Source organism: Siphateles boraxobius, unplaced genomic scaffold (assembly GCF_051911475.1).
Source record: "Siphateles boraxobius isolate OS27281-9 unplaced genomic scaffold, OSU_SipBor_1 14, whole genome shotgun sequence".
NCBI classification, from domain to species: domain Eukaryota; kingdom Metazoa; phylum Chordata; class Actinopteri; order Cypriniformes; family Leuciscidae; genus Siphateles; species Siphateles boraxobius.
In genome coordinates this window covers 105,001-117,500 of record NW_027508744.1, presented here as the reverse complement: position 1 = coordinate 117,500, position 12,500 = coordinate 105,001, and positions in this window count along the sequence as shown.

Here is a 12,500-nt window from a genome sequence, read left to right as displayed (position 1 = left end):
CTCTCTCTCTATCTCTCTCTCTATCTCTGTCTCTCTCTCTCTCTCTCTCTCTCTCTCTCTCTCTCACACACACACACACACACACACACACACACACACTCTCATACTCTCTCTCTCTCTCTCTCTCTCTCTCACACACACACACACACACACACACACACACTCTCTCTCTCTCTCTCTCTCACTCTCTCTCTCTCTCTCACACACGCACACACACACACACACACTCTCATACTCTCTCTCTCTCTCTCTCTCTCTCTCACACACACGCACAGACACACACACACACACACACACTCTCATACTCTCTCTCTCTCTCTCTCACACACACACACACACACACACTCTCATACTCTCTCTCTCTCTCTCACACACACACACACACACACACACACTCTCATACTCTCTCTCTCTCTCTCTCTCTAACACACACACACACACACACACACACACACTTTAGAGTTCAGTATGTTGAAGTTGAATGATAACAAGTACATTTCTCTCTGTCAGGAATATGTGATTGTGTTTGGTTCTGCGGTCATACATGAAATGCATTGATTGCAAAGTAACTTCTAAGTATTGGTGTGTAAATATATTACATTATGCATAATTCAATCAAAGTCCTCATGATTCACAAATCAGGTCAAGTCACCTTCATTTATACAGCGCTTATAACAATATAGACTGTTTCAAAGCAGCTTTACAGGGATAATAGGAGATTGTTTGGCAAATTGTGAAATAGGTTCCAAGGGACAAGCCTTGAAAATTTATAATACAGAATTTTTTTATCTCTTCTGCGTAGCCACTGAACCGTAATGATCCCGCCAGCGTTTAATCTGTACAGAGGTGAAGGGAAGGAGAGAGAGAATAGAGACACTTCTTCTACACACCAGAAAACACACACCAGACCAGTGTATTCATCATAACACACACATCAGACCAGTGTATTCATCATAACACACACCAGACCAGTGTATTCATCATAACACACACCAGACCAGTGTATTCATCATAACACACACATCGTATTCATCATAAAACATATTCTCTATCATGATCAGCTCACTATAAAGACTCTTATCACTTTACATGCATCGTCACAGAATAATAATAATTCTTGTTGTGAAGGAAACATCCCTCCATCTGTTCTTTTCTTTCTTTCTGCTGTTTTTCAGGGCATATAAACATTCAGAGGAACATCCTCCTCTTCCTGAGTCTCATTCCCACGTCCTGCTTCAGTCCCAGCGTGACCTTTGACCTGCAGATCTACTCTGTCCCTGACACACACAGACACACACACACACACACACACACACACACACTCACTCGCACACGTACACACACACACACACACACACACACACACACACACACACGAACTATCAAACGCACACACACACTCACTCACACACACACACACACACACTCGCGCACACACACACACACACACACACACACACACACACACACACACGCGAACTATCAAACGCACACACACACTCACTCACACATACACACACACACACACTCACTCACTCGCACTATCAAAAACACACACACACACACACAGACATATGCGCGCGCACTATCAAACACACACACGCATGCACGCACACACACACGCGCGCGCACTATCAAACACACACACACACACACAGACATATGCGCGCGCACTATCAAACACACACACACACACACATGCGCGCGCACTATCGAACACACACACACACACACACACACACAGGAGTGGAGGAGGATGGTGTGTGTTGGACTGTGCGTGTTTTCTTGAAATTGTGCTGTTATTCTGAAGACATTTATAGACACAAACACAAACATGGAAAACAAAACACACACAGACAGACACACACACACACACACACACACACACTCACCCTGCTGACAGAGAGTCAAATTGGTTTTTCATTTAAAAAAAAGGAAATGTGCAAAAAGTTTGGGTCATTCATTCATCAGTACTTAGTGACAACTTGTTAATGTTTCTTGTGTGCGTCTAAAGGTCTCTCTATCCTCTTCACAGAATCCTCTAGTTCAGTTGCAGTAATGTGAGGGTTTCACACAGAACAGGTGTACTGACTAAGTCCTAAACCAAGTCTAGTACTGGTTACTAATACAGCGGATTAAGTTTAGACGTGTGCCCTCACTTATATCAAACACAGACTCCCATAATGTTACTATTCTCTAGCAAGTTTATTTTCCTTTGCATATATCATACAGCGGCAATATATTTACTCAAAATATATGTAACCAAAACACCAAACTGCTTTGTTCTCCTGTAGGCAAGACACTGGCACAGTCCAAAACTGTTTGCTTCCAAAAACCGCCACACTGTAGTTTCTGGGTTTCCTCTAAGTTAAATGACCAGCCCAGCTGGCTCGAAATCAGTTACAAGCACACACAGCCCCCTAGTGGCACAGAACAAAATTACATACAATAATACAGAATGAATATGGCTCAGGTTTTCCTCATCCACTGCATGTTTTGAGCATGTGTGTGTCAGAGTAAACTCTAGTGTTTCCTCGTTTCTTCAAACTGGATCCGCAGCTTTTGCTAGTAAAGGGTTTGAACTGGACGTCTAAGAACACTAAGGTAATTTTGTTCATTTGTGCTAGTACGCATTAAACGTTTTCTGTTTTCAGTTGAAAATGGTGTCATGTAAGTCAATAACTAATAATTTTTACAACAGAAATGAATCAATAAAAATCTTAGGCCAGAAAATTACTTTCTTCTAGATCTGCTGTACAGCCGAAACAAACTTATGTCCATTATTTTCCTGATATCACTGTAATGCTTTGAAACAAGCGCTATATAAATGTGCCGTACTTATTAGAAAATTAACCTTGGATTTATTATAGTGAAAGTGGAGTAACCATGTTTTTTTGGCGGATTGACTATAATTTTAATAACCACAGTTTTACTACAAATACTATGATTAAACTATGGTTAGTGTAACAAAACCATGGTTAATTAACTAACATGGTTAGTTTTTTGGGTTTATTTGTAAGGCTTTACTGAAGATCTACTCTGATAAAGAGTCAAGATACTGAAGGTTACACATAAGTCTTTATTTCTTCCTTAATATTCTCATTTTGTATAATCACATACTACGTCATTATTATTAGAATTTATTAGGATTAACCCCTTGAGATGTATCATCTCGTTTTCGAGGGGGTCCTTACAATGAAACACAATTACAAAAAAAACAAAAACAAAATTACAATTAATACATCAAACAACAGGACACCACCAATATAAAATACACACATATATATATATATACATACATACACATACATGTATACATATACACATACACATATATATACAAATACACATACACACATACATACACAACAATACACAAAACTACAACACCAGTTTCAATGATAGCATGTGCAATCTACTTTCAAATAAAATAATAAAGATTGTTTAAACAACCGAAATGAAGTAATGGATCTAATATGTATGGGTAAATTATTCCAATCTAATAGGGCTTTAAACATAAATGCTCTCTTACCAATTGTTTTTTTAACACGAGGAACAAAAAAGTAAGTCTGGACAGAATGCCTAACATGATAGTTTGAGGAAAAGAGTACAAAATATTGTTGTAGATAACTAGGATAATCAAAATAAATACATTTAAATATAAATTGGAGCCAGTGCGTCTGCCTTCTCACATTCAAAGGTGGCCACTGAAGTGCATCATACATTGTACAGTGGTGAGTGGAAAAAGAACATCCTAGAACAAATCTACAAATTCTATTATATGCCGAATTAAGTAAGACAAGATCAGATTTTAATGCCGTCTGATAAACCACATCACAGTAATCAAACAATGGAAATATTAATTGAACAACTAGTTTCTTACGAACACTATAAGTAAAGCAATTTCGAGATCGATGCAAGATACTCATTCCAACGTTGACTTTTCGTAAGACATGATTAATGTGAAGTTTAAAGGAAAGTTTAGAGTCGAGCCATACACCAAGGTATTTAATAGTATCAACTCTATGCAGAAGAGTACCGTCTTTACATAATATAGCACAAGAACAGGTTTTGGAATTAAGTTTATGTCTAGAACCAAAGATCATAGTATATGACTTGGTTTTATTAAGCACTAATTTGTTAGCCAAAAGCCACTCTTGTAAACTATTAAAATCCGATTGAAGAGATAATTGAATTTGTATAGGGTCAAAATTAGAAGTATATATGACAGTATCGTCCGCATAAAGTTGAACCTGACAATTTTTAAGAAGTAATGGTAGATTATTTACATAAATAGAAAAGAGAAGTGGTCCTAAAACTGAACCTTGAGGCACACCACGTTGTTGAATCAAAAAATCTGATTTGTTTCCATTTAAGACAACACATTGTTTCCTGTTATGTAGATATGAATTAAACCACAAAATAGAATTTTTTGAAAAACCAATAGCATGAAGTTTATCTAAAAGCAAATAATGATCAACCAAATCAAAAGCTTTAGTCAAATCAAGAAAAATAGCACCTGTGAGCTTGCCGTTATCTGAAGCTGAAAACACATCATTTGTAAACTTAAGTAGTGCAGTGGTTGTGGAATGGTTAGTCCTAAAACCAGATTGAGATGGTGATAAAATATTATTAATACATAAATAATTTGAAAGTTGCTTATAAATTAATTTTTCAAAAACTTTGGATATGGAACATATAATAGATATTGGTCTATAATTATTGATATCAAGTACATCGCCTCCCTTATAAAGTGGAGTAATGCGTGCACATTTCCAGATCATCGGCAATTCACATGTGGACAATGAAAGATTAAATAAATCAGCTAGTGGATACATAATAATATGTGAAGTTAGTTTAAGATACCTATTTTCAATTCCATCTAATCCTTCACCACTAGTCACTTTTAATTCATCGATTGCACTCTGAACATCAATTGGAGCAATCCTCCCAAATGAAAATGAACTATTACATAATGTAGTCACATTAGAATTATCAGTATTCAAATAAGAGGCAGATGTTAAAGTAGACCAAACTGAGGAAAAATGCTGGTTGAACTCTTGGGCAATAGATAGAGTCATGAAGTATAGTATTATTATCAACTCTAATTTGATTAACTAAATGTTTATTTGATGTATTAATAATGTTTTTAATTTTATTCCAGAATTGTTTAGGATTTTTATAATGGTGAGAAAGACATTCTTTATAGTAATTAGACTTTGCATTTCGAGTTTTTGTCTTGCTTGAATTTCTCAAATGCCTATAAACTTCCCAATCAACATTACTTCTTGTCTGACGAAATTTTGTCCATGCTTTGTCCCTTTGCCTAAAGAGACTAATAAGTTCTGAATTAATCCAAGGAAGATGACTGCCCTTAACCCTAACAATTTTCCAAGGTGCATGCTTGTCTACAACTTTTATAAACTCAGTATAAAAAAAATCCCAAGCATCTTGAACATTTGGAATCAAATCATATCTATTCCAATTAATAGAAATCAGATCATTAACAAATAAATCTAAATTCAATTTTTTATATTGTCTGATTTTAATTAATTTTGGAGGCAATTTAGGTACTTTAATTTTCCACACACAAAATACAATCGAATGATCACTAAAACAATCAGGCATCACACCTGACCTTAAAAATCTATTTGGGTGTGAAACAAGTATCCAATCAAGAAGAGATTGTGTGCGAGAAGTAATTCTAGTAGGCTCAGTAATTAATTGGGTAAGATTTAAATTGTTAAATATATTTTTCTCTTTATTACATGATGTATCCAACCAATTCTTATTAAAATCGCCTAATAAAATTAACTCATTTTTACCAAAAACTGAATTAATAGTGGATATCAGGCAGTTAAAGGACTCCACTGGTGAGGAGGGTGGTCTGTATATGCTACCGATAATTATACATTTGTTTAAATGGAAAACCACCTTAACAAAAATAGATTCAAAATATAAAGGATCAACCGAGGGTATAATTAATTCAGAAACAAGACCTATAGAAACATATATAGCCACACCTCCACCCCTGGAGCACCTATCCAATCTATAAACAACATAATTGGCTAAGTTAATTTCGATATCTGAAACATTGCTATTGAGCCATGTTTCCGAAAGAGTGATAATATCAGGCTTATTTAAATCAACCCATGCACGAAGTAAATCAATTTTACACACCAGACTTCTAATATTCAAGTGAATGATTTTTAATCCCTTAACCTGATCCATCTTTAAAAAAAAAAGTCACTGGTCAAATATAAGGACACAAATAACTGAACCAGAAAATTCATTACAAGGGTGCAAAAACTATCAAATAAACTGATCACAACAAAACAAACAGACAGGACATTTACAAACAAAACACATAAAAACAGGACACCCTTCAAGAATAACCCAGCTGCCCCAGAAACCATGTTCCAGGGCATCCCAGTGAGTAAACCCAACAATATGTCAAAAACCGTCTCATACACTCAACTCAAGCAGCAATAATAATATTAATAAAAAAAAAAAAAAAAACGTAACTTATTACAAATAAAATAAAAGCATAAAAAAAATAAAAAATAAATTATATAGGCTATATGCCCAACAGTAGCATTGTGGGAGGTAATACAAAATCCAATGCTCCAAAATAGTATTTTACATCACAAAACTACCTCAACACAATAAATATAATTATGCTACTAACAAACTTAGGTTATCCGAAAAATCAAGCCTCACCTCAGACAGTCATTATTATCCTGGTGAAATCTAAGGTGATAGGTAGGCAGCTTCAGCATCTTTATGGCAGCTAAAACGCTGCTGTTTGCCATCAACAAAAACACACAACGTGCAAGGATATCGGAGATAGTATTTCACATTAAGTTCGCGTAGCTTTCGTTTAACAGGATCAAAGTTCCTGCGCCTCTTCATCAGGTCAGCGCTGAAATCCGGATAGATATATACGCGTGTCCCGTTGTACTCGAGCTGCTTCTTCTCCCTCGCAATGCGAAGAATTTTCACCTTGTCCTGGAAATTAAGGAGCTTGATCATAATAGGTCTAGGACTGGCTCTATCGCTTTGTCATCAGTTCATCTCTGTTGTTTACTGAGGGTAGAAGTAAGTCAGATTACATTCCAGGTTTCCTTCGTTCTCTTGGCAACAAAACTATACTTGATGTGCTACTTAAATAGTAGCCTTACTATTTACTTTATGTTGTTTTTATTAACATCTACTTTTGATATACAGACCCAAGATGTTATGATCTTCTTTGTGCCTTACTTAATATTCATGAGATAAAAACACATTCATAATCGCCTACCCTCAAACCTGTTTTATTTTTAAAAAAATATTGCCAACACATAATCTAGATGAAATGAGGTTGATTTTTCTCACGAAACAGGTTTTGCAACTTTAGCTGTCAGAAGTGAAAGTATTTGCAGAGTTTTACTGTACGCCATTTTACACCAGGGCATAAAACGATCGTTTAAGTCAGAAAACTCGAGCATCACAGTGTTTAATATTTCTACTTACATCTGCAGGAATAAACAGTTTGTGAATAAACTGTTTAATTATTTGTACTAAAAAACAATACTTTTAAAATATCCAATGTTAAAAAAGCCACAACAAAAAAAATGTTAAACATAACATTTATTTACATAAATGACGTAAAATAAGTACAGGGAGTGTCGTTACATCTTTTTTTTTTCATTTCTTTAACATCTGTGGGGTTTTTTTGTTGTTGTTGCTGTTGTTGTAAATTTGCTTGGGAACTCAAACTTTGATAAATTGTATATCATTTTTGTGTAAATTAATGTCAGTAAATTAAGAGTGCTGTTGTTACAACTTAGTTCACCAGGGTGACATCACGTAAGGTGGGCTGTAATGTTAAAACAAAAAGAAATATTGACATTTATTTCGTTTATTAAATTTACATTATACATTTTATATGTATTTTTCACATTTAATAAATTAAATTTTTATTTTTTAATTAAAACATAACCCTTTATTTGTTTTTATTTGTAAACAAGTTTGAAAAACTAAGTTACAGTGTAAACTTCAAATAAATTGCAAATGAAATTTAAATTTTGTCTCACCAGTTTTACCCGAGAAACTCCATGAAGACTGAATGAATCATGGACGACACAATAACATTCAGAGATGGAGATTATTCTCCAGAATGCAGGTATATCAAAATCTTCAAGTTATATTAATGTTATGCATTTCTTATATCAGGATGTTTGGTGTTTGCCAGAGTTGTTAAGGTCATCCAAGTGGTTTTCTCATATTATTGTGCTGATATATATTAGGAGTCTCTGTATACTGGGTAACTGTAACATGGAGTCCACTGGAGGCAAGTTGCAGAACCCAAGTGCAGTTTATTACAGTTTTTCTCCATTGGTTTGGCTCATTTATTGAAACAGAAATTACATTCTCAAACCTCTACGATCATTTGGAAAAACAGTCTTACAGTTCAGCAGAACACTATAGCTCACTTGCAAAAGCTCATATCTCTCCCAAAACTGTTCACTCATGCTTCAAAACTAAATTCCTTTCCCATATAAAGAGTCAGTGCCATGAAAATGGCAGCGATCCTTCTCATTTGCTTTGGCTCATTTCTTGAAACAGACCGGACATTCTCAACACTCTTGGTGCTTTTGCCAAAATAACGTGGATGGTTCAGCACAACACCATGGTTCACCTGCAAAAGCTTATACCTCTTCCAAAACAGTTACCCCCTTGTGTCAAAACTAAATTTCCTTCTCATTTAAACAGTCAGTGCCCCCAAAGTGCTTCGTCCCTTTGGCATTGTGTAAGCACTGCAAGTCAAAATGTTTAGATGTTTTGTCACTATGGCAGAGGACCATTGAAATATCCCTCATGTCCACCTTTCAGTCTTAGCCCTGTCCTTTATTGACAATGGTTACTGTACTGTTTTTTGTCTAGCTAACAGAATACAACTGTGTATAAAACTGAAAAAAAGAAATAGGATTTATGGGTAAGAGTAGCCTCCAAGGTTTGACATCACACATTGCACTCATACTGCCAAGGAAATTGTATCCATTATCATTCACACACATAAAGTAACTTCGATACATCAAAGTAAAAAGAAAATGTATATAGCATAATATACTGTAATATAAACACACAAACAAAAAACAATGAAAATTATATGCAGCCTACAGTGCTGTAAATAAAGCTGGAGTTTCACAACTAACAGTTCTTCACTGGTCGCTGTCCTCACCCTCACCCTCCTGGCCATCCACACGCTGCTGTCTGTCTGGCCACAGATTCTCGTCCACATAACAGCGTATATTCTCCCTTGCGATGCAACGAGGGAAGAAACGGCGTGCATGTCGCAACCATCCCCTAGACTGATCTCATGTAATATCCTCACACGCAGCGTCCATTGCATAGAGCAGGGACCTCTGATCTTAAGCCCGATGCTCATACACTCTCCACCTCTAAGCGGAGAAATACTCCTCAATAGGATTGAGGAAAGGAGAGTAAGGTGGTAGGAACACCATGACCATCCTTGGATGAGTAGTGAACCAGGCCCTGATGAGCGGGCCACGGTGGAAATCCACATTGTCCCATACAATGGAGTATTATGGTAGGTGAGGGCCTACGAAACCTCTCTCATTTTCAGGGATCAAATCAAAATGAAGGCAGTCCTATAAGATGAGGAGATTATGTGTATTGTATGGGCCAAGACTGGGGATGTAAGTGGCCACACCATTCTCAGATATGGCAGCACAAATAGTAATATTGCCCCCTCGCTGACCTGGGACATCCACCATGGCCCGGTGGCCAATAATATTACAGCCACGTCTTCAGCCCTTGGCCAGGTTGAAGCCAGCTTCATCCACAAACACGAGGATGTGATGGGTCTCGTTTCCTTCCAATGCCATTATTCTCTACAATGGCGTAAAAAAAAGAAAATATCAAATCAGTCATACAGAAGAGTCATACACTACAGTTACAGACAATTACATAGGAATGTTATATGTTCTCCACAATTTCAACATACTACTGGTCACTACTCCAGTGGTTCCAAACCTGGGGTACATGTACCCCTATGCAGAGGTACTACAGAGGGTATTTGACAGAAATGGGGAGGGGTAAAATCATCAATGACTAGACTTACTGAAATGTAACAGTAAAACCCACAGTATAGGATAGATTTACATGGGAGGTACTAATTGCAGCTCTTTGACCCCTTTTCTTATTGTATGTTAAATTCTTCAAAATAAGGATTATAATGATAATTGCATCATACAGTAAGCTGAAGTTTTTAGGCAAAATGTTGAAGTCAGATAAATCAAATACTTGCATACCTGGATAACCTGGATACACAAATCAGGTAAAGTTGGTACTGAAGCCAAAAAAGTTTGGGAACCACTGTTTAATTGTAAAATGGTTATAACGATGGACAACCAGTAACTGACTTACATGTACATACTGGTACTGCAGCTCTTTTACTCTATCAGAGTTCCTCTCAAATGGTACCCTATAAATTTGCTTCATTGTCATCTGATGCTTCTTCAATATCCGGTCTATTGTGAAGATGCTTATATAGTTGACATTTTGGAATATGGCATTGTCTTGTAGGATTGCAGCGCGGATCTGACTCAATGTGATGGCATTATTTGATCTCTTGTTCTTGTTGTTCATTGAGAAGTTTTCCTCTGCCACCCGTGTAAGGTTGTCGTCCAATCCTAGACATAGAATTCAAAGGACAACACTTCATTCATAATGCATTCCTTATGTATTCCTTACAGAATGTGTTACCTATGTAATAGTATTGTTGTTTTACTTACAGTAACTTTACAACAATTCTAATGCATCACTGCACAGTGACTGGAATACTACTGTAAACTGTATCATCAATACTGTAGAAAATAAATTATTCCATAGTTTATTTTCTCCAGTGTTTTTTCTTGTCATTTTTAGTATCATAACATCCCATTGAGGTAAGATATTACTGTAGGCCTATCACACACACACACACACACACACACACACACACACACACACACACACACACACACACACACACACACACACACACACACACACACACACACACACACACACACACACACACACACACACACACACACACACACACACACACACACACACACACACACACACACACACACACACACACACACACACACACACACTAAATGAATAGGTAAATGTGTAAATAAATATATTTCTTGCTCTATGCACAGTGTCCTGTCCTTTACAACATATAATTCCGTCACTGACTGACCACATACCTGTTTTCCCTGCGAAAGGTTTGGATGATGGAGGAGACTGTAGAGCGAGGCACATTAGGCTGCACTCGGCGACCTGCCTCCGCCATTGTAAGGCCATGGTTGATGACATGGTCTATAATTGTGGCCCGAATTTCATCCGGGAAAGCATGGTGTCTTCGTGCTCCTCGGCCTCTTCCCCCATTCCACACCCTTACTGTCACAGTGTCTGGTTATTCCCTGGGTTAAACACTAGAGGTCCTCAGTTTTCACGGTGTCTATGCATTCTCACTACACTTCCCATGATCCTGTCTGTCACTGATTGTTCATTGCATTACAGCTGTTTCTCGTCACCTTGTTTGCACTTGTGTATATTGTCCCCACACTTCCGTGGTCTTTTCGAGCCTATTTCTAGTGTTTGTCTTTTATGTTTTTTGATTGCCTTTTTGGAATTTGACCTTTGCTTGGACTGGTTGTGAGTACGGATTACCCTTTTAAAAAAACTGCTTTTTTGGATCTCTATTCCCCGTGTGTGCGTGTCGTGACACTTACTCCTCCTCCTCCTCTTCTTCTTCTTCTTCTTCTTCCTCTTCCTTCAAGCAGGCAGTTGCCCTTTTTCATTTACTTGGCCAGGTGCCTCCATGTTCAGAAATTGTACTAGTCCTGCATAGTCAAGCTCTTTACATACATGTTTGGCAGCATTCACAGTCATGGAAACTAAACATACGGTTTGATTGGTCATCTGAGTTGTGTGAAACTCCTCCTTCGTAGTCAAGTTCTAGTTACACCTGACTGTCAATTGTTGTAATAAATGTATCAAATGTTCCAAGGGATTCATATATGGTATTATGTTCTTGCCTAATTTTGACAATTGAACAGACTATTGTGCATATGATGACTTATACAATGAAATGACGCTGACATGTTTTGGAGCGAACAACCATTAGACTGAGAATTAACAATCAGTTTAGATCAACAAGATCTATACACTTGGAAATTGTGCTAAATGTAGGCTACCTGTACCTAATCATTTGGCAAGATGAATTGAGACATGTACTTAGACATTGGCAATTTGATGAAATGAATGAGAAATTAAATTCTCTTGTGAACAATTGCCAAGTGGTTTGGAGGTTTGTCCATGTTGTTTTGAGAATGTAATTTCTGTTTCAAGAAATGAGCCAAATCAATGGAGAAAAACTCTAATATTAAACAAGATGAAACATAAAACAAAAGCATGGTGTGGCATGAAACTAAAAA